Genomic DNA, 24546 nt, shown 5'->3' on the forward strand with positions numbered 1-24546 from the left:
CCGGAGCTCTCTCTTTCTCTGTGTGTCTCCGTTTCTCTTTCTCTTCCTGGACACCCAAACCTCTAATACAAGAGAAGTCACTGAGGTAACTGCTGTCCCTAGCTTTGGGCACTCATCCCTTCATCTAAGTTATCCTTGATTATTCAAGGGAACCCACAGAGCCGGAAGCAGATTGATCCAACATGAGACTTATCGTGCAGGTTTTTTTGTTTTGTTTTGTTTTAGGTTTTTGCAAGGCAAACAGGGTTAAGTGGCTTGCCCAAGGCCACACAGCTGGGTCATTATTAAGTGTCTGAGACCGGATTTGAACCCAAGTACTCCTGACTCCAGGGTCAGTGCTTTATCCACTGCACCACCTAACCGCCCCCTTATCATGCAGTTTAAGCTATGCAATAACAAAAGTAAAATCCAGGAGCCAGGGATGAATTCCTACAGAGAACTATTCAGCATCTGGAATCTCGGGGAGGACGATGGAAAAGCTTAGGGCTACTTCTGATGGGTATATGTCTCTGTCTGCACATAGAGCATGACCAATTGGAAGGCCAGAATGATTACCTCCAACAAGATCTTGCCCCATTGAGAAGCAGACAGTCTGAGGTGGAGTGGGATTTTCTTTGGAAATAAGTCTCAACTCTGATTTATCCTTCCAAATTCTAGGTGAATATTCACCCTATTAAATAGAGAGCTTATAAATGTCTTTTGTGTGTGTGTGTGTGTGTGTGTGTGTGTGTGTGTGTGTGTGCCCTTGGGAATGTACCCTACCCTCTTTGAACTTTGTTTTTTTTTTTTTTATCTTTAAACTGAAGGGGCTAGTCTGGATGACCAATGAAACCACCTCCAATGCAGAGGTCAGACACTAGCACTAGGCAGTAGGGACAAGGGAGACAGGAGAAAGGGCTTCTAGATTTGAACTCAGTATGGAAGGAAGCCAGGTGGAAAAGTTAAGAATGTGGAACCTTCCAGGGATGAAGAATGATCAGTGAAAACATAAAGAGTTTGGAGATGGAATACCTTGTACAAGGAACAGAAAGGAAACTGATGCTACTAGATTGTCCTCCCCTGGAGGGACAGGGAGAATAGACAAGAACCAGAATGTAAGGACTTTAAAAGCCCAAACTGATTCAATTCTACTGGGAACTACTAAAATGACTTGAGCAGTGGAATACAGGAACTGACCCTAGTCTTATTTCATTTCATAAAGTGGAGAACAGCTGAGTGGAGGATGAATGGAAGGAAGGGAGGAGTGATGCCCTGAATATTTTTAAAGCAGAGGTGAGGACAGTGGCACTAAAGGAATGAAGAACACAGGTCACACTGGGCCACCAATGATGAAAGGACATTGAGAACAGTGGAAAGAAAACCAAATTAAGCATTAGGGTCTGAAACCTGGTTTTATCATCTATTGACTTTGAGAAAGTTTCTCTCCCTTTCTGTGCCTCAGTGTCCTCATCTGCAGAATAAGAGGATTGGACTTGCCAAGCTCTAAATTTTCTTTTAGTGCCAAATTCCTGATCCTGAGATCCTTTATCATCATTCTACAATTGCTGCTTCCATGCATAGAATGGACACCACAGGCTAAAGGTACAATGACTTCTTTTGAGTCAGTAGGATGCCTTTCTTGGTCTCCCATGCTGCTGCTATCTTCCCCTCTCATTTTAGCTTCCATCTACCTTCTCTATATTCCCATGTAAGTGTAATATTATTCATGGGCTGCTTCCCTCATTAGCATGTATGCTTCTTGAGGGCAGGAACTATGTACTACCTTTCTTTGGTATTTAGCACAAGATCTGACAGATAATAAGTCCTGAATAAATACAGTTTGATAGTTACTGGTCAATCTGGCCATGTGATATCCTAGCTAGATATGTAAGTCTTGGAAGAGCCAGTCCTGGCTAGTTTCTCTCCATTCTTATTTGGCATGGGTCCATTGCATTATGTCCACCATCTTGGCTTCATCAATTGTGGGCTAGACAAAGCTCCAGACTTGGAGTCAGGAGACGTGGGATGGAATTTCCACTCTGCCATTTATGTGACTTAGGGAAAATCACTTAATCCCTCAGAGGCTTGGCTTCTTCAAGTATAATATGAGGGAGTTGGAAGAGATGAGCTCTCGGGTTCTACCTAGTTCTATATCAATGGTCTTATGTGTGATCACTGCATAGGATTTTTTCTCCACTTCTCTGCTGCATTTTCAAGATCGCTGTGGAGTGCCTCATTGTAATATGGAGGTGAGCCCTGAGTTCTCCAATGCCATGGCAATGGATTACTGGTTGGAAAGACTTCCAATGTAGGCCTGGTAATGGGATGGATAGGAGTCATTTAAAGACAAGCCCAACTCAGAAGCTCATCCCTGTTGGGTCACAGAGTGATGAATTTTTGGCTATAGTAGCATCTATCTATTCTGCCATAAAAAGATTATAGGACCGCAGATCTTGGAGGGACTTTATAGGTCACTTCCAGAAGAGGAAATTGAAGTTCACAGTGGTTATGGTTACACAGATAACAACCGTGATAGCCAAGATTTGCTGGAGGTTCCCTGACTCCAAAACCTACATCCTTTCCATCATGCCACATCACTTCTTCATTGGTGACCTGCATTAACCTGGAGCATTACACAGGCTGACAAAATCATATATCCTTGAGGGATTCAAATCTGTTTGCTTTTTGCTACCTTTCTTGGTCCCCAACCCCAGAGGAATCACTTCTTTTCTCTTCCCTGATTTTTCTGGATGTTCTGGAAATAGAGTGAGGAAGATTGCTTCACATTTCCCTCTTCCTTACTCTGATTCTTCTAAGCCTTTCTATGCCTTCAGGCTTCCTCTTAGTTCTGTTCCTTCTACCCTCCAATCTTTTATGATCTGGAGGGAATTGCTTAAAAATTCATTCAAAATGGAGATGGAGGAAGGATGGTTTCATGGTTGAATTTGTGGATGAGATATTGGACATTTTATTTACTCCTTTTCCCCCATTGCCTTCAAATGAATAATTTTCTATGCAACTCAGTATCCATCTGGATTGTGGTTTGGGATGATGCCAGATGCCTTTAAGTATTTAAAAGGTCATATGGAAGAGGGAGTAGACAGGTTCTTCTTGGCCTTCATGGATATAACTAGTCATCTGTGTTAGAGGTTAGTCATCATAGTTAGTCCACTATTTCTGGAGTCTACAGAAATCTGAACCTCTATAAGAGGTTCCATCATGGTAGAAAGGTTAGGGAGCTGGATCTAAAGTCAGAAGGAGTTAGATTTGAAGGCAACTGTAGATACTTGCTGGAAGTGTGATCATGAGCAAGTCACTTACATCCTTGAACTTTTCCTTTTTTAAAAATAAAGATAGAAGAATTTTGTGCAGTTATATGTTGAGTATGGATAGGAACCCTTTGCCTATCTGGAAAGGGAAGGTCTGAATCCTCACATAAGTCTGCTGATCTGGCAAGGATTGGATTATTGTGGCTTCCTTGTAGGGTGTGCATTGAGGAAAGAAGATTGTTGCTACATACAATGAATTAGTTGGTAGGGGAATCTTCTCAGGTCCCCGGGGTCCATGCAAGAAGCTAGGGTTACAATATATATCATGTAAAGGACAGCCTTTATGTAATAAATTAAAAAATGCAAAAAACAGCAATGGCTAATAGTGGCCTGCAAATATTTTCTAATATTCTCTTCCCTCTCAGTTGAGTCCCACCTTCACTATTGGGTCCTATTGAGTTAAATAATTCCTGTACATCTATGTACGTATGAATGTATATTTTTATCTATGATTAGTATGGTGGTACATGTGAGGTGGTAAAAATCATAAATTTTAATCTCTTTTTTCATTATGTGAAAGAAATGAGCATCAATGATAACATTCTATGAATTTATTCATTGAAGATATACTAAAAAAATCAATCCACCAAAGCAAAGCACTGATAGGTACTTGTGAGCCACTGGACCTTGATGGGGGCTGGGGCAAAACCACGAAAAGGGGATGGAAAACAAGTGGCAGTGCCCAATTTAAATTCCAAGTAAGTATAGATTTGCTGACAAAAAGAACTTCCCATGCTGATGTCTTCTCCATAGTGGAATGAGCCATCTGGATAGGTGGTAGATAATCAAATCATTTGTTGGGAGTGCTGTAGAAGGGTCTGTCTTTCTAGTCTGGTCTGAACCAGGTGTCCCTGAGGTTCCAAGATTCTGGGATTCTTAACCTGGGATCTTAGAGAGTAAGGATGCTACAGATGAAAGATTCATGGACTTGGAAATCTGTGGCATTTGCTCTGTGGCACAAGAGAATGTCTGCTAGGCTCTAGGAAGAGATGGCCTTTTTTCCTTACTTTAGATCCTTTTTTATTAGGATAAAACTCAAGTAAAATAATTCTTCAGGCCCCAGTGAACTTCTTTCAAATTACTGAAAATTTCTTTCAAAGGTTCTTGTCTGTATTTCCACCCAGCAGCCTGAGAATTGGCCTGTCCCCCTCCCTTCCATCTGCAGCCTCCCACTCCATCCTGGCTGATGGCTTTACTTCCAGAAACATGTTTCTTATTAACGACAAAACCTCTGCCTTGCCTGTCCAAGCTCACCACATGCTTCTTCCTCTGCCAGTTTCCACTGACTAGACAAGTCTTGTGACTCAAATACTGGTGATGTCAGCAATAATCACAGGGGTGGTGGCTGGCTGGCTTTTTTTTCTCTTCTGGAAGACCCCACAGAAGCAATTTGTGAAACCCATTTGGGAAGCTGAAGGAGTTCATTCAAATGAGAATTACAGAGCCACCCCCAAACTTCTGTGGCATATCAGACTTGAGATCTGTTCAACCTAGGTAAAGATGGGTGCTCTGGATAGAAAGTCTGGGGATTGCTGCCATTCCTTCTTTCAGTCAACCAATCATTATTATAGGCCGACTAGGTGGAAGGTACTAGGGCTACAAAGAAGGACAAAGACATTTCCTGTTCTCAAGTTGGTTACTTCCTAATGAGAGGAGGCAAAGAAACACTAGACGCATATAAGATAAATATAGAGTGGGTGGAAAGTAATCATCTTTGACCTTGGGATGCTTGAGGTTCACTTTCCTCATCTTACAATAGGACAACGATAACTCTAACTCATAGCATTATTGCAAATGAGATGGATATAAAATGCTTTTTAAATTGTTAAAAGCTATCTCAGTGTCAGATAGGTTTGCTATTGGTGGTGCTAGAATGACTTAATGAATTCCTCATAATTTTGACTTCTGTCCTGACACTCAGGGTACTGGATTTAGAGTCTGAGGATCTGGGTTCAAGTCCACACTCCAGATGGAGGGTCTTATGGGTGTCCCTTTGAAAGTGCCATCCTCTGGAAGAAGCCTTCCCAATCCTCCTCAAGTCTATGCCTTTCCTCTATTGGTTTTATACTCTTTATAGTTACTGATTATACTCTTATAGACATATATACAAACATACACTTTTACATACATACACTTACAGATAGACATATAGGAGTGTATATGTAGATATAGAATACATGCACATATGTGAATACATGCATGTAGATGTGCATGTCTGCATGTGTAAACATACATCTATGTATGGATGTGAGATATTATGAGTATATGAATAAGTGTTTGGATGTCAGATATTGTAAAAATTGATAATACTTGGTAACTGATTGAATAGGGGCAGTGAGGATCAGAGGATCATAGATGGACTGGAAGAAACCTTAGAGATGATTGAGTGCAACCCCCTCATTTTGATGATGAGGAAACTGAGGCAGACAGAGATTAAGTGACTTGACCAGGATCACCCAGCTGTAGTATGTTTCTGAGCTTGGATTTGAACTCAGATCACCTGACTGCAGACCCTGCACTCTATTCACCGTGCCTTGGGGGAACTTGAAACCCTGAGCCTGAGTCAAGAGAGGACCTGAGTCAGGTTAGTCAAGCAATCCACTGCTACCACTCAACCACTATCAAGGAAAAGTGACCATGGGATCCAATCACCACAAACATCAATAGAAATGACATGAGGGAAGATATTTGCCCTCCGCTCTACTGCAGCCCCATGTGGACCATGGGGTTTTCCATTCTTTTTTTTAACAGCCAAAGCTTCCTATAAGTATTCTCTCCCATATTAGAGTGGGAACTTCTTGAGGGCAGAGCCTTTCTTACTTTTCTTTTTGCATTCTTAGTGTTTAGCATACAGTAATCTCTCAATAAAAACTCTTTTTTTCACTCATTAATGACTCTGATTGTAAATCTGATTGCCTGCAAGGACGGTAATGCCCTCAATAGAAAAGTTCATAGAGGAGAAGATCACGAATTCTGTTTTTGACCTGTTGAGTTTGAGATGCCATGGGACATCCAGGTAGGGAGGTCCAGTGGCCAATAGGAAACATGACCCTGGAGCTCAGGAGAAGGAAGAAAGACTTTGAGGCTAAAAGAGAAGAATTCAGAATTTGGGATTGCAAAGGAAGAAAACCAGACACATCAGCTGTACAGTATGTCCCAATGGGAAATTTTCCTGGCCCATCCTTTTTTGGATCAAAAATAGATTCATGGTCTTGTTTTATAGGATCTGCTTACCAGGGCTTGATAACAATGAAAGCATTCCATTTTCATAGCCCCATGGTCTCTGAGACTACCTTGGTCCTCATCCTCTCTCGTTGCCATTCTTCAGTGACCTCCACTGGCAGTTCAGACAGATGAGAAGCATGATCATGGAGATGAGAAAGGCCATCTAGGGATAGGATCAGTGGAGCACCATGAACCAATAGAAAATTATCTATTAAAAGAATATTTCCCATATTAAATGCCATGGTCCAACAAGCTAATTTGACTGTATCTCTGACAAAGATAATGAGCAGAGTTCTCAATGATTAAAAAAAGTGACCATGCAAGAGGCTTGGTTTTGATTTGTTTTGTTTTTTTATCAGAACTTAAAACACATAGAAAACCCAGAAGGTCACAGTAAAGTGGAGCAATGTTGGTCCTGCCAGGTTAAATTAGGAAAATATAAATACCACAAAGAGAAATTTACAGTTTCACATACATCTGTGTTTTCCGTTCTCTTTTTTTTTAACATTTTAGCTCAAGGCCTTCATTGTCTCTCACCTGAACAACAGCCTTTATATGGATTCTCTGCTTCCTTCCAGTCTTTTCCAATGATCTTCCCAAAGCACAATGTGGGGGGCAGCTAGGTGGTGCAGTGAATGGGGCACTGGCCCTGAAGTCAGGAGGAGCTTAGTTCAAATCCCGGCTTAGACATTTGATAATTACCTAGCTGTGTGACCTTGGCCAAGTCACTTACCCCATTGCTTTACAACCCCCCCCAAAAAAACAAAAACCAAAGCACAATCTGACTGTATCACTTCCTGTTCATAACCCCTCAATGTCTCCCTATTACTCTCTGATTCAGGAAAAACTCTTCATCTGGTGTTGGAAAGCTGGCTTCATCCTGGCTTCAGTCTGGCTTCATCCTGCTTTTTTTTGTGATTATGTCATGGTACTCCCGCTTTAAGAACTCAATGTTCCAGACAAATAGACCCATTTGCTGGTGTCTTGAGTCAGTATTTCATTCCCCACCTCCAGATTTTTGTACAGGTTGCCCACATTTTATCTGTTAGAATCACTAGCTTCCTTGAAGGTTTGCCTTTTCTGATCCTCACAGATGGGGCTCTTACCCTCATGTTATCTTAGTCCTAATAATTTGCTTAGGTGTTTTGTGCCCCAGTAGAAAAAATAAAGTTCTTGAGGTATACTCTTTTCTGTTTTGTCTTTGTGTGGAAAAAATGGAAGAACCTTCAAGGTTATCTAATCTGCCTTCTTCAATTCATAGGTATAGAAACCCAGGCTCAGGAAACTTAAGTGCAGTGTTTAGATTATATATCTGATCAGTGGCATTGGGGTGGTTAGGTGGCACAGTGGATAGAGCACCAGCCCTGGAGTCAGGAGTACCTGAGTTCTAATCTGGCCTCAGACACTTAATAATTACCTAGCTGTGTGGCCTTGGGCAAATCACTTAATCCCATTGCCTTGCAAAAAAAAAAAAATAAAAAAAAAGAAATTGATTGGTGGTGTTGTCGGGGGGGGGGGTGATTATTATTAATAAATAGATGTTTGTGGGGTTGAATTAATTAAATTTATTTTTAGTAATAGGGAGAAAGAAACTAAGAAAAAATCAGTATGGAGACGTAGAATGCGTTAAACTAGCATATTAATAGGAGAGTCCCATGTAACTCAATTTCTACCAGCATTAGAGGAAAATTCCCCTTCTGGAAATGAATTTTAAAAAAACAGCTCAGTAAGGGAAAAACCACTGGAGAAGCTGGCAGTAACAATGTTCTCAACCTTTTACCCACTCTTCTTTTGGAGACCCAACTAGTGAGACCCCAGTCAATGATTCATATTTTCCATGGCTATCGCGTGGATGAAACAGCCTCTAAGACACTAGTTCCCACTCTGGAGTTTGTGATCCTCCTGGATGTTAATTGGTCTGCAAGTTTTGGGTATTATTCATGCTCCCAGAGTCCCCTCCCTTGTGTGAAAGCCCCATGTTCAGTAGACATATGGAGATGATATTGAGGCTGCAGGTCTCAGACACTGGCTGACCCAGGAGATGTTAATGACTTCCTTTTCTTCTTTGGAGAAAAATTGTGATTTCCTGGTTCCCAAGGAGACAGCTCAATGTTTTTGTCTCCCTCCTCCCCCTCCTTTTATTTACAGTCTTTTCCATTATTGGGTTAGATATTTAATGATATTGGTTACTTATAAAAATCCCTGTTCTGATACACCCTGGAATGAAGATAATTATAGTTCAAATATTTAATGAGGTAGGACCTCCCTGATATGGGTTCTCCAGTCATTGGGGCAGATTTTGTTGGGAGGGACTATTAGCTGGAGAATCCCACTCCAATAAGGATCGATGCTTGAACTGATGGCCCTCATGGGGTGGAGGGGCCTCTGAATTCTTGGGACAAGAGCAAGGACTCTCTGGCAGGGCTTAGCAAGCTGGGAAGTCCAGGAGTCTACTCAATGTCTCACTAGCTGAAGCAAGATTAAGAAACCTTATCACCAAATTGGTCACTAGGGGATGAATTTTTCAGCCACACAACTCTTGAAGACCACCCATTATCTATCACAATCATAAGCATATAGATTCGGAGATCTAGAGAGGGAGGCAGTCAAGTCTAACCTTTCCCAAGGGACTGATGGGAAAACCTGAAGTGCAGAGTTGAGGTGATTTTACTAGAGTCATAGAGATAGTGAGTGACAAAGCCTGGAGTTGGGTCTAGATCCCACAGCCCCCAATCTAGCTCTCTTTCTGAATTGCTGTTGATGAAATCACAGATCCCGGAAGCACTGATGCAAATGATTATCATGAAATCCTGTGGTTAAGCCTGATATTCCCTGAAAGAATGCAAGGAAAGAGATTATTGCTGCATAGTAAACTGGTAGGATGTGTATAATTTTTTCTGTCTTACATTTCTATGGTGCATTACTGCCTACATAGTTCAAAGGTCAGAGTGATACCCTGTATTTCCAAGATAATTGTGGAAAACTCTGGGATCTCCTGTGACTTACAGAAAAGTCAAATGGGTCAGAAAAGGCTACTGGAGGGTGGGAGCTCTAATGGGAATATCTGCATCATGTTGGAATGGTCAAGGACTTAGGGAGGAAGTAGGGGATCTAGCAGAAAAACAAAGGCTGTGGGGAAAATGGTAGCCTGAACGATAAGAGGGAGACACATAATGCTCCCAAGATGACAAAGGGGCCTTTGGAGGGAAGGCAGTTGGAATCAGTGATTCAGTGTGGTATTTGGGAAAGGTCAAGGAACATCCTTTCCATTCAAATCCCTACAGACCAGAGAGTTGGTGGGAAGGGTCTAGGAGACCTGATCTTAGGGAAGGATGCTTCCAAAATAGAGGGTGTCTAGAGAATAGCTTTTCCTAGCTTCTTCATCACATGGGGGGGCTAACTTCCATGCCTAGGACTAGAGCCAAAAGCCTCAAAGGAGGGATGTAATAAAAGTTTATTGATCAATTGATGACATGTGGAAGATATTTTATAATATGCTGATTAGGAATTCCTTTTCTGTAGCCAGTTCAATGTAAATATTATCCAAGGAATCAAAGACTTGTTAGCAAGGCAATATCCCTTGCCATTTGTTCCTACATGAAAGATGATTGGGGTCTGGTAGAAAGGTCAAAGGAGAGGTCATCTGAAAAAGGGCTGTTCTCCGAGAAACTCAGATCTGCTTCAAAAGACACAAAGGAGGGGTAACTAGGCCGAACAGTGGTTAGAGCACCAGCCCTGGAGTCAGGAGGACCTGAGTTCAAATCCAGTTTCAGATACTTAATAATTACCTAGCTGTGTGATCTTGGGCAAATCACTTAACCCCATTACCTTGCAAAAAAAAAAACTAAAAAAAAAAGACACAAAGACAAGATGGCAGGAGGGTCTTATAACTAAGGATTAATGAAGAAGAGAAAATGTTCTTGAGTAGAAGCAGGAAAAAAGTGAAAGGTGAGCTTATGAATTGAGTTTCTGTGTCTCAGTTTCCGCATTTATAAAATGAGGAAATTAGGATCATGAAAAACACTTCTTAAAGGTGTTTTGAGGAAGGCTCCCCTCAAGGGTCAGAACATACAATGAGGGCTTTCCTGTTTTCCCCAATCCCTGGTATTATTTTGTATATATTTTGCACATATTGCCAAGATATCTCTTCCATTTCCTCTAGTTTCTTCTGAGTTTCTTACCAAAGGATTTCCTAACTAATCTATCATTGTAATGGGACTATCTTCCATAGACTCTAAGCATGGAAGGGACCCTTTAATCTATCTCTCTTCCCATTTTAGGGTCAAGGAATATGAACCTAAGAGGTATTGGGTTATTATCTAATATCATACAAGTAGCAATGATCAGAACTGGGATTTCAATCTAGATTCCCACCTCCACCCCAATCTGGTTGTGAGGATTCTCTGTCAGCAATCCATGGGTCAGCAGTGTGCTGATTTTTCTTTAATTCTAGTGTTCAGACCAGTATTCTTTCCAGTACAGATACCTGTTTCCAGCCCTTCATTGGGAGAACTAGACCCAGAAAGAACCACTCTTTTCTTTAAACTTGAAGTGAACTCTGGAATCCTATTTAGGAACCCATGCAGGGTTGCTCCATCTTCTCCGAAGGTTTCCTCACCTAAATTCCAACATACTCAGTCCACATTTCTGGTTTGGTCAAGCCATCTTCTGATTTATGGATTGATTTATGGCCTTGGGCATAGCACATGGAGGAATCTCTTTAGAACTTTGCAAGCATAGTGAGATACCAGCATGCTAGCAGGCTCTCTTCAACCATCTGGAAGGTTGGAAAAAGAAGACTAATAAATAAAGAGATACACAAAAAAGAAACGTGTTTGTGACTCAGTGATAACTTTGGTGGAGATCGGAGGCAATGTTCACACCTTTGGCTCCTTGAAGATTGGGGGTGTTTCTCTTCATCACTGTACGCCTGGTATTTTGCACAGGACAAGCATTTAATAAGTGGATTGGATTGAATATAATCTTGTTATCTGATGAGGCCATTCATGCCTTCAATCAATCAGTATTTTTTAAGCTCCTACTAAGTGACAGTCATCCTTCTAGAAATATTATAGGAAGATTTAAATGAAGCCAAACCAATCCTTTGTCGAGCCCCTGTTTTGTTTCTCTTGAAGAAGTTTCTTGTCCAGCAGGGGAGATGGGAAGGCATAGAATAATTGATTTAGAGATGGAAGCGACTTTGAAGGTCATCAAGGCCAACTACCTCACTTTATAGATGAGGAAACTGAGGCAGAGAAAGATTAAACATCCTGCCCAAGGTTATAAAGGATGCAAGTAACAGAATAGGGTTTGAACCCAGCTTTTTTTGTCTTCAAATCTAAAATCATTTTTGCCATATTGCCATGCCTCTTCCTGAATTGGGGCAAGAAACACCATTCAAAAGATCCTTTAACTTTGTGTCCTTAAAGAAAGCTAATGAAAGTAGCCAGGGACCTTTAGAAGACTTGAATTTTCTCAGCTGCCACTGAGAAAGGAGGAATGGTTGATACCTCCATCCCACATTTCAAGGGTGACATCTGCTGGTCAAGAAAGGTTAAAGGTAAAGCCCAGTAAGACTGTCCTCTTCCCAACAACGCTGGTTTTGCCTTTCCTATTTTCTCCTTATCTAGCTTGGTTCCTCACCATGTCTAAGAAGGGACTTGGAGTAGATCCATGGTGGCCACAAGGGACAAGGAAGAGCCCAGAAGCCTGGGGTTCTCATTTTCCAAATCAACCCTAGTGCCAAGGGGATTTTTCTCGTTTACAAATGAGCAAAGGGGGAGTAGAGAGTGAGAGAGAAGAAAAAAAAAATGATTTATGATAGTAAGAGAGGATAAATGAGGGAACAATTAATTTGTATTGCTTTTCTTTGTGTTCATGGTGTTTCCCCCTTAGAATAATAGAATGTCTCTGAGAGGGAAGGATTGTTTCATTTTTATCTCTATAATCCCGGGAGGCCTTCCTTACATAGCTTGGCAAACAGTAGGTGCTCAAGATGAAAAGAAAAACCAGTAAAAAGAACAAACTCTTAGAGAGAAGATGGTCATTCTCCATCATTTTCTATGGATTTAGAGCTGGAAGGGACCTGAGAAGCCACTGAGTCCAACATGTTTATTTTCTATGTGAGGACTCTGAGATCTAGAGAGCTTCCATGCTTGACGATCACAGGGCCATGGATTTAGAGTTGAAAGGAGATCAACCCTCTCATTTCTACAGAGGAAGAAACTGAGTCATGGAGTGGTTAAGTGACTTGCACAGGGCAATACAACTAGAAATGCAGGCTTTGAATACCATCTTCCTGATTCTAAATATCCACTCTACCATAGTGTATTCTCTGTTAAAAGGAGGCTACTACCAGGGCAGAATGGTAAGTTCATTGTCAGATGTGTTTTATTTTTTTTTAGTAGTATTTCTGTTTAACTGTCTGTTGTTGTTGCTGTTGCTGCTGCTGCTGTTGGTTACAAAAGAGAATTAAATTTCAGGACCAAGGAGGAAGGAAAGGGAGTATTTTTAAAATTACTGTTCTGCCAAAAGAACATTGTCCACCTTAACAGCAACATGGGGGTGATGATCAGTTTTAATGGACTCACTCATTCCATTAGTGCAACAACCAGGGACAATTCTGGGCTATCTGTGATAGAGAATGCCATCTATATCCAGAGAAACAACTGTGGAGTCTGAACAAAGACCAAAGACTATCACCTTTAATTTTAAAAAAGCCCATTATCTCATTATGTAATTTTTCTATCTCATTTCTATTTTATTTTTTCTCTCTCATCACATTCAACTGAGATCAATGTACACCATGGAACCAATGTAAAGACTAACAGACTGCCTTCAGGGTGGGGGGGGGGGCGAGATTTGGGGATAAATTGTAAAATTCAAAAATAAATAAATAATTAAAGATTACTGTTCTGGGACGGTTAGCTGGTGCAGTGCAGAGCACCAACCCACCAACCCTGGAGTCAGGAGGACCTGAGTTCAAATCCAACCTCAGATGATAATTACCTAGCTGTGTGTACCTTGCAAAAAAAAAAAACCTAAAAAAAATTACCGTTCTGCAAAACAAAATGTGTTAATAAAACTTATCTAAAGAAGGAAGAAGAAAGCTCAAGGGAATATGAACAGGGCAGGCATAAAACAGAGAGAATGTGGAATTTGATTATTCCAAGGAAAAGACTGAAAGATCTCACTTTTAAAATGGAATCTGAGAGAAAGGACTTTCCCATGGTTGACTAGTTCATTAGTGGTGGAATCAGGGCCAGAATTCCATTCTCCCAAGCCTTGGGTCAGTCTAGTCCCCACAGACTCTTTCTCCAACTGAGCCCTCAGTCCTACAATGAGAGGTTTCTGGAAACGGATGTAAAAGACCTTCTAACCAAGTGACCCTGCAGAAGTCATTTCCCCTTCTTTTGTCTCAGAAAACTAGACTAGATTTGAAGTCTGAAGATTTGGGTTTAAACCCTGACCGGCTGCCTGTGTGACCTTGGACAAATCACTTCAATTCAATAAACATGTATCGAGTGTCTCCTCTTTGCCTGATATTGTTCACTTCCCTAAGCCTCAGTTTCCCAACTGTAACATGAGGGATGGTGTTGTACAAATTGTCCTCCTCTTTGAGTTCTTTTGCAGCATGAAATCTACAATTCTATGATAGCAAATAATTTCCTCTTTAGCTTTCTCATTTGTAAAGTGTAGTGACAAGATGGCTTCTAAAGTCACTTCCACCTTCAGATCTATGACCTTATGATAGTAATGATGAACCATCCATTTCCAAAATCCATGATCTTAAAACAGAGGTCCAAGGGTGAAGCAGTAGACAGAGCCCAGGCAGAGGATCTGATTCAAAGATCTCCTGTCAGGCTGATCACCTGTGTAAGAACAACTACCCTGGGCCTCAGTTTTCTCAATAAGAGGTTGGGAGGAGCTAGATGATCTCTGAGATCCTTCCAGGTTCTAAATAACCAATCCCATGAGTCTTCCCCCAGCAAGATGTTCTGCTTCAAAACCTTCATGGGTTCCCAAATTCTTGAGCATCTCTGAGGGCCAGTCAGATCTGAACTTCATCCTCAGAACTCCCACACCACAGGCCTGGGTCACCCAGTCCGGACATATCAGACCATTGTGTGTAAGGTCCTTGAGGGCAGGGATTGTTTACCCCTTATGTCTGGATATGGCTTAATAAATGTCTGACATTTTATGAAATGCTTATAAACTAGCTCACATTTAAATAACCACGGATGAGAGAGGGGATCTTCAAGTTGAACGCTCCTTTGGAAGGGGACTTTTCTCTCCTGTTCTCTTCCCATCTTTTTTTTTCTTCTGGGAGCCTACTTGGGATGAATGTTCTGTTCCAAGTGCCATTAGAGTATTACAGCAGCTGCTAGTCCAGGCTGACTTTTCCCATCCACTTGGCCAGTTGGCCGACCGCCATTTTATCCTGTGACTTTCTCAGTTTTAATGTCTTCTATCTACTGTTCTGGGGCCAGTTAGCAATTGGATCAGTGCTCTGTTCATCATGTGCCTTTGCAGATTTCAGATGTTTTAGAATGAAGTAGGTTGATCAGGACAGAAATTTTCCAGAGTGAACTCTGATACCAACAGTAAGAGCAAAAGAGATGAATAATATGAATAGTAATATTAATGACTAACATGGCTATAGGGCCTGCTCTGTTGCATGCATTATTGTGATAGCTACTTTACTATATTATCTTATTCAATCCACACAGCAACCCTGGGGCTTATCCCCATTTTACAAATGAGGGAACTGAGTAATTTTTTAGAAAGTTAGGACTTGGTACATGGGAGTCCAGGGTTCCTATGGAGAGTCTTGGATCATGGAATCCCTACACATCTCCAGGCAGCAAGTCCAGTTACTCCCAAGTCCATAACACTCAGTTTCCAAAGAAATGCTGAAAGAGAAAACCCATCCCAAATAGCCCATCCATTTGAGAAGGGAAAGAAGGAAATTTTCTGACCAGTCTTTCCTGCCCCCCACCCCCGTTTTAATCCTTTTCCATCCAAAGGTCAATAATAGCCACATGCCAGTAGAAAATCCTTTTTGGTAACTAGTATAAATGTTGATGCTAAATACAAACATAAAGCGCCTACTTGGATGTTTTCTAGATTTCCAAAAATAGCCTGTCATCTCAGGCAGAGTTAATGTTCTGTGGCTGAAGTTTCCATGGAAAGCATGAGGTGGAGAGAAGCAGGGGAGGACTTTAGCAATGGCAGGCAGTACCCTGCCCCTCCCTGCCAGTTCATGGCTCTGCCATCTTGCTCTTAAAACAGCCTTTCTTTATTTCAGGACCAGTGCGTAGTACCTGTTTGGACTGTTTGTTTAGGCAACGAGGCTGAAGGCACGGAGTCTTATTCTATTCTCAGGAGAGTTCATATTCACTAGCACATACGTTCCACAAGTGGAATACCATATAGGCTGGGCAATCTGGCTTGGCCCCAAATACTGATGATGGCATCTCACCGCTTGGCCAAAGAAGAAATCAAATGATCCCATCATTGAGCACATGGCCCCATGTTGGGCACAGGAACTGGGGCTGCTCAATTGAGTGTCTTCAGTATTTCATGTCCTGTGGTTTCCTTTCATGACTCCTTCCTTCCATCAACATCAATAGCAACCATGATATAATATAGGAGATGGACTCAATAGTTAATTTTGCTGAAAAGTCCACCACCCCTTAGCACAATGTTGGGGTAAATTTTTCCAAATTTTGATCCCCAGGTGGCAGACATGTTGTCTCTGAGTTAACTTTTGGTTCTTTTCAACATGGTAGAACCATCTTAAACTTGGACTTAATAGCTTTTGGGGATGTTGGATCAGTCATCTCATTGTCCCCTGGAGACAACAGAGTGCAACTTGAATCCCCCTTCAGTTTGGACCCTAAGGAATGTTTTTTTGATGCCGATAATGATGATGATGGCAAACACCTTGATGGACATACTAATAACTAATGATTCTTGGAGATTTTTTTAAGGTTGGTTTTTTTTTGCAAGGCAATGGGGTTAAGTGGCTTGCCCAAGGCGACACAGATAGGTAATTATTAAGTGTCTAAGGCTGGATTTGAACTCAGGTACTCCTAACTCCAGGGGCGGTGTTCTATCTACTGTGCCACCTAACTGCTCCTAACTAATGATTGTTATGCTTACTTTCTCATCTCTATAGTTTCAAAATAAATCCTTGTGGAGATGGAAGAATAAAATTTTTCATGAATTACAAAAACAACATTTGGTTACCTATTTTTTGGTCTATTTAATTACCTGCTTGATAAAAATTTATATTAAATTATGAACTTGTAACCAATATCCATATTCAGTGAGACTTTAGTCCAAGGGTTCTCAAATCTATGACTTTGTTTAAAAAATTAATAACATATTTGAAAAGTTTTTAAATAATCTTCTTATTTTATTGTATGCATTTAAAAACATTCATCTGAGAAAGGATCCCTAAGCTTCCCCACATTGTTGTGTCAAAGGGACTTAGAACCACCAAAAGGAGGAGAACCCTTGTTCTAGACCCAAGATTTCAACATGAGTCAAAATGCCAGAGCATTTCTGTTTCTCAAGAAATCATGGCTTCTATGTATTTAAAAGAAGAGTACATTTGTATCTGTGTTTAGAAAAACACTCAATATGCCACATGGGCATCTAAGAATCGGAGAACCCATGGGATTTTCTTCAAGTCACACAAGAAATCAATATCAGAGGTGGAATTTGAACTCAGAGCCTCTGATTCCAGAGTCAGTCTGTATTCTATCCACTGTGCCCATTTCGAACTCTGGAAGATCTTAATTACAACCCAGACACAGCACAGCCAGTTGGTGTGGGCTGTGGATAATGTCAATGGGAGAGGAATATGAATTTTGTCTTTAGTTTTCTACTTCATAGACACACAAAGTCATAAATTTAGTTGGAATGGGCCTTAGAAACTACTGAGTCTAAGTCCTTGCTTTTCTAGATGAGGGAATGAAGGTAGAGGGATGAATGTCTCTGTTTCTGGCTTAGTTTCTATAAGACTGCAAGTTCCCCAAGGGAAGGGACTTCTTTTCTTCTCATGTCTCCAATTTATCTATAGTTTGTCAGTCATCTTCTGCAAATGGTCTCCCTCATCAGACTGGGAGTTCCTTGAGGGCAGGGACCATCTTTTGCCTTCTTTGTATCCCCAGGGTTTAACACAGAGCTCGCCAGGTAGAAGGGGCTTAATAAATGCTTGCTGACAAAGACCTTCCACCTCCCCCCAGCTCTTTGCCTAGTGTTCTGTACTTAGTAGGAACTTAATGGAGGTTGGTTGAATTAAATTAGAATGCATTGGATTTTCTCTTCCAGTGGGGATTTTTGACAACAGTATGTAATCATATATATATATGTATATATATATATATATATGTGTGTGTGTGTGTGTGTGTGTGTGTGTGTTCTTAGGATTTAGGTCTGCTCCTGGGAAGTCCTTCTCCAGAGTTATCTCTAGATCTCCCTTAGAAATTGATGGGTTTGTTTAGAGATGCTGTTGGGTTGCAGTTGTCTGCATGGGGTCTGCCCATTTCCTTCCCCTCTTCTATGTGAAGGGGGCATAGTTGGAAGTTAGAGTTGAGTCAACCCCAAGGGGCATGAGACAAGAGATGCAGATTTTTCCTCCCAGCAGGCTAAGGAAACCCTTCACTCCTAATTTCTCAGAAACAGGGTGTTCACCTCTAGGATGCTCTCAGGAAAAAAAAAACAGACTACTCCTTTTGGTTGTTTTAAAGACCCAACTTATTCTAACAATGTAGTCAATGAAAAAAGACTGCTCCCACCCATGTGGTGGTAGAATGAAGAATAATTCTGTCCAGGAGAAAGTCTGCACCATTTCCCATGTGGTTGCCTCCATCTTGTGTGATCTGGTATGTGCAAAACCTGGTTACACAAATATTTTTAAAAGGAGACAGTCTCTGCCTCATTCCAATTGGGAATAAAAGAGAGTTTTCTTCTGGAGTGGTATAGAGAATGTGTTTATTGAATAGGGGGAGGCCTTTGTCCCAGGTCTGATGTGGAAACTGATGGTCCAAGTGGGGAAAGTATGTGGGTGGTATGAGATTGGTGCTGAGATGACCTGGATGGGGGGAAGGGAAACTGAAGCATGGGCTAGAGTATAAAGCCAGCCAGTAGGGTATATAGTATAGGCTGGTTTGACCTCATTCAATCATTAATCAATTGTGTTGGTTCTAAAGCAGGAAATCAAAAGATGAGCAGATTCACTTCTCTAGGGAACAGGCTTAAAGATTCTGAAAATCCTAGGGGTGGAGGTCCAGGTTTCTAGTGCAAGTAGGGAAGTCCACTAAGGTTGATATGGAGGACTAAGGTCAACTCCATTTGAGGGAACATAGACCAAAGCCAAAAACAGATTGAGGGAGTTCCCTGGGTAGAATCCCCAGGGATAAGCCAATGAGTTTTTTCATGAGATTCTCTCTTGTACCACAGCCCTCAGCATTCAAGGGTTTAGTGAGGATGGGCTAGAAAATAACAACTTTTGAACCAGGACTTCAAGGGGGTAGTGTCAGATCTGGAATGTAGGTGAGCTCCCTTAGAAGGTTTAAAGTGAGGATTTTCTTGAATTGTCTTTTATTTTCAATATTGTTCTTTAATAACCCTGTTCTTTATTAATGATTTCTTAGCCTAAGAAAGGCAGGGGAACAGGGGTAAAAGGTAAAAAAGTCGATGGTTGCAAGGAAGTTCCAAAAAACGTCATCATTGAGAGGTGCTCAAAGATGAACCTGATCTCAAATTTCTCACCAAAGTTGTCCCACAAGATCTTATAGTGTGGAGATGACTATGGGTTTCTGAAGACTGTGCTAGGACAAGAGAAGCTTCAACAATCCTTTGATATTTGTTTGGATGACTGGAAAGGTCAGAGGACCAGCTGGATTTATTTTAGAGGGGAGCATCACCGGGACTTTTGGTCTTTTTATGCAACAACCTGGTGACTGGGCAAGGGACCTTTGCAGCCTCGAAGTTCATGACAGCCAACTATTTGCTAAGACAAGGAATGATCATGGTATTCCTTGAGAGAGGGAGGCAGAAGTTGCACCAATAAAATTACATATCCTTGGAGCAGCTAGGTGGCACTGGCCCTGGAGTCAGGAAGGCCTGAGTTCAAATATGCCCTCAGAAACTAATTAATTAACTAGTTATGTAACCTTGGGCAAGTCACTTAACCCCATTGCCTTACAAAAAAAACAAAAAAAAATAAAGTACTAAATCAAAGCTGGCCTTAATGATAAAATTATTAAAATTACATATCCTGGTGTTTTATGTAGAAGATATTTTCATAATCATAAAATCAGTAAATTTGGAACCAGAAGGGATTTTATCAGTCATCCAGTCTACCCCCCTCATCATATTATAGTTGAGGAATCTGAGACTCAGAAGAGGCAAGTAACTTAACCAAAGTCACAGAAATAAGTAGCAAAGGCAAAATTTGAACCCAGGTCCTCTGAGGTTAAATTGGTCTTTCTTTCTGTTTTACCACATATTCTTGTTCAGGGATCCATTGAGGACCTACAGTGTGAAAGGGAAGTACCATGATGTGGTGGAAGGAACACTGAGATCAGAGTTCGAATTCTAGCTGCACTGCTTGCCTCCTGAGTAGCAATAGTCAGAGCACTAGGCCTGGCATCAGAAAGACCTGAATTCAAATCCAGACTCAGATTCTTAACTGCAGAGTTTATCGTCCAGTTGTTTTCAGTCGTGTCTGACTCTTTGTGACCTCATTTGAAATTTTCTTGGTCCAGATACTGAAGTGGTTAGCTATTTCTTTCTTTGGTTCATTTTAGAGATGAGGAAACTGAGGCAAACAGGGTGAAATGACTTGCCCAGGGTCACACAGCTAGGAAGTATCTGAGGCCAAATTCTGACTCCAGATCCAGTCCTCTACCTACCCACCCAGATCCCTAAATATAAAATGAATGATAATAAATAGCCCTCACGCATGGCTATTATAAAGGTCAAATAAGATGTTATTTGTAAAGTGCTTAGCATAAGGGCTTAATAAATGTTGATTCCCTTCCCTTCTCCCCTGTGTGACCTTGGACAGGTCATCTTCCCTTAAGGTCTTGGTTTCTTCATTTATAACATGAGAGACTTGTACTAGAGGCCCTCTGAGATCCTCCTTTCCTCTAAATCTATGACCTACAATCCTTCCCATATCCCAAAGTTAATTATTATTTGGAACAGTGGAAGACTTTTTACCTATTTTTCTTTTTGTGACTCAAACATTGCCATGCTGACCTGGCAAACTGGCATCCTGTGAATACTAACATCTTTGACCAGATTTTTTTTTCTGGATCCTAGCATCAAAGTCCAAAATGGTAGGATTTGTTTTCTAAAGTTTCAAAGGCAATTATTTAGGAAAGGGAATGAAATCCCATCACCTTTAGTTTTGATCCCAAAGCAAAGCATGATGCTATTTAAAAATCTTGGTTAGGGGCTAAGGAATTATTTATTTGAAAATAGTCAAGAGTTCTTGCTGGAAAAAGATGATGAACATTGGAGTGATTGCTTAGTGTTGGCCCCAAATGAGGAGACCTTTGAGGGGGCCAGGAGCTTGCCAGCATTTTTCCAGCATGCACGTCTCCCAGTGGTTTGCAGTAATAAAGAAGACTGGACATATGGGGTGGAGATGAGAACCATCCCCAGGGGCTCTTCTGTTGACACTGAGAAAGTGACTAAGTCGACAGCTGGAGAGAGACAGACATTTCTGAAAGTCCAGGCCAGAGTCCAGTAGGGGGATTTTTTTTTAATGCAGATTTTGCATGAGTCCAATTCTGGAGAAATTTAGAGCAGTTTACTTTAGAAAGAGCAGAAGCATGTGCCTAGAATCTTGGAATGCTAGAAATGATTTATGCTCTGATCTAGAAAGGAAAGGAACCTCAGAGGACATCAAGTCTAAACTCCTCTTTTGTCAGTTGAGGAAACTGAGGTCTAGAGGGAGGAACAGACTTGCCTAAGCCACTCAGTTCAGATCCAGTTCCATAATGTCCCCTTGCCAACATCACTCATGAGAATTTTCACCAACATTTATTAAAATACCTACTCTTAGGGGAGGCTAGTTGGCCCTGGAGTCAGGAGGACCTGAGTTCAAATCTGACCTCAGACGCTTACTAATTACCTAGCTGTATGGCTTTGTGCAAGTCATTTAACCCCTGTGCCTTGCAAAAACTAAAACAAAAAAACAAACCCTACTCTTACTACATATTACAAATACAAAGACAAAAGTCAAAGTCATCTCTATTCTTGAGTTGCCGTTCCATGAGTTTGTGTATGTGTGTACGTATGTGCACGCACAGGTCACAGGTATGTGATTTGCTCTCTTGACAGATTCATGGAAGAACTTTCATAGTTAGAACACAGATACACTTGCTTGGAACCTCAGAGTCATGCACAACCAACTGGTCAAATTAAAAGAGAAGGGGACAGTTGCTGAGGGCTTCCGTTTCTTATATTTTATTTAAGTCCTTGAGTCAGGGTGTCTGAGAGGAGTGGGCAAAGGCGGAGTCAATGGATGAGCTAAGAGATGACAGGTGAAGTTCATTATATCCAACAGACCACAACGGATGGGCTACAAAGAAATGCCAATGAAATAAAGCTGTATTTTCATCCCAAACCCAGAGAAATGCCAAAGTTGATGAGAATCTGAAATAGTGTCAAGGGAATTATGAAAAAACATAAATTCACAACTGTGAGAGCTATGATTTGATGGAACCATTCTATAAAACAATTTGTCATCTTGTAGGGAAAAGTTTCTGAAATATTCATACCTTTTTGGATCAGAGATTCCATCTCTGGAGTAGATGTTTTACAATGAAAGAAAAACCCAACATACATTAATTGTGTTGATAGTAATATTTTTGTGGTATCTCATTGCCTGGGGATGACTCCATAAACTGTGATGACAGGATGTCATGGAATTCTCCTGTGCCATAAGAAATGGTGACAATGATGAATTCAGAGAAGAATAGGAAGACATCAACTGATGGATAGGAAAGTAAGTGGAAACAGAAGAACCCCTAAATAACAGATGGAAAGAGTAGCAAAATGAAACTGAGAATTATCTAATTATGATGACCAAATTTGAATCTGGAAAAGGGAAGAGGAAAAAAATCCCTCTTTCTCCTCTGACTGAAGAATGTTGAGTGGGGTTGTGGGTGTGGAACGTTGCTGAAGCTCTTCAAAGTATTGATTGATTTTGTTGAATTTTTGTATTGTTTTTAAGCTTTAGCACCAGAGAAGGCTCTCTGAGTAGCAGAGGGAAATAGTCCATAAATCAATCACTTCATGTTATGGAAAAAACAAAGTCACCTACAAAACTTTAAAGGAAAAGCAAAAGAAGAAAAATTCAGAACTGGGATGCAAATTCAGAACCTAAGAGAAGAACTAGGTATAACCTCAGGAGGAGGGTGAGGGAAGCGGGTCAACCTTTACATAGAGCTGGAAGCAAAGCTAAGGCTCATCAACCAGCATTTATAACATTATATCGTTTACCAGCCCTGAGATAAGTGCTGAGGATAAAAAGAAAGGTAAAAGTGACCTTAAGAAGATTGCATTCTAACGAGGAAGACCATATAGACAAAATAGTACACTTGAAAATAGATACAATAAATTGAAGTGGGAAGGGGGTCTGTGAGTGAGGGGAGTAGGCAAGGCTTCTTTAGAATACAGTCTACAAGTCTTGAGTCCTGAAGGAATCTGGGGAGGGAAGGGGGCGGAGGGAAGTGAGGATGGAAGACTTTCCAGTCATGAAGGATAATTAATGAAAAGAAGTGAAGTTGGGAGGAGGAGTGTTTAGAGAAGGTCTGGGGATTGGAATAGAGAGTATGAGGAAGAGAATAAATATTAGCAAGACTGGGAAGGTAGGGAGGGATTAGATTACTCGTGGTCTCGAAAGTCAAACAGCACTATATATTGGATTCTGGAGGCAACAGACATTCCCTGGAGTTTGTTGGACGGGAGATGACCTAGTCAGAAGAGTAAAGAATGGCTCATATGGGCAGAGAAGAGTCAGCCAGACTTCCCTAGTCATCCAGGTGAGAGATGAAGCCCATTTGCCCCTTTGGCTTCTGGGTGAGTGGGTAGAGAAGAAGACTAGGGTTGGCAGCAGGTTGGAAATGACAGGGGGGGGGTATGAGGCTTTCAATCACCCCCAAGACAGCTCCTTTCCATCTCCCTTGTATTCCACAGGATTAAAAAAAACTGAAGCCTCAGCAGGGGACTTTTCTCAAAGCAGCTGCTATGGAGCCCAGATGATTAGCCCCTATTAAGATTCTCTTCTTTCCGAAATGCTGAGTGGAGCCTTGGAAGCCTTACTTCCATGCAGTTGAGAACATATGGCAGGACCTCCCCTCCCTCTCCAATGGAGTCTGGGCTCTGGGCTTTTGTCAGAGTGGGCCAACAAATTGATCATTGGCATGGCCTGGTTCTGGTCAGGAAGTTTACGATGCACAGACTCTGTGAGCACCTCAGGGCCCATTACCAACATGTATTTTCATTGTTGCCTAACAACAACTGTTTTGTTTATTTCTCAAAGCCAAATGTGGTTAAAACACACAGAGAAGAGCTTTCTAATAATCTCCAAGGAAACATCCCAAAGGTTTTTCTATTTTCTTACCTCAGACTCAAACCACAAACCTCAGGATCATGAACAATTTAGGGAAATCTTTCCAATGATCAATCCTGATTTATACAGAGGTATGCTTATCTAACTGGGACAATGAGTTCCAAAGAAACATATCATGAGCAAGGAGGGGAAGAGTCGGGGGGAATGTTCTGGGAGGTTGAGAGTGAGAGCAAAGAGAAGTCCCAGCTGGGGTGCCAGCACCTCAAAGACCATTGGCCCAACCCCCTCATTTTAGAAGAAGTAAAATGATAAGGGGCAATTAGGTGGTGGAGTAGATAGAGCAAATTCAGCCTCAGACACTTAACACTTACTTAGCTGTGTGACCTTGGGCAAGTCACTTCATCCTATTGC

The sequence above is a fragment of the Macrotis lagotis genome, chromosome 5 (assembly GCF_037893015.1).
Source record: "Macrotis lagotis isolate mMagLag1 chromosome 5, bilby.v1.9.chrom.fasta, whole genome shotgun sequence".
Classification (NCBI taxonomy): Eukaryota; Metazoa; Chordata; class Mammalia; order Peramelemorphia; family Peramelidae; genus Macrotis; species Macrotis lagotis.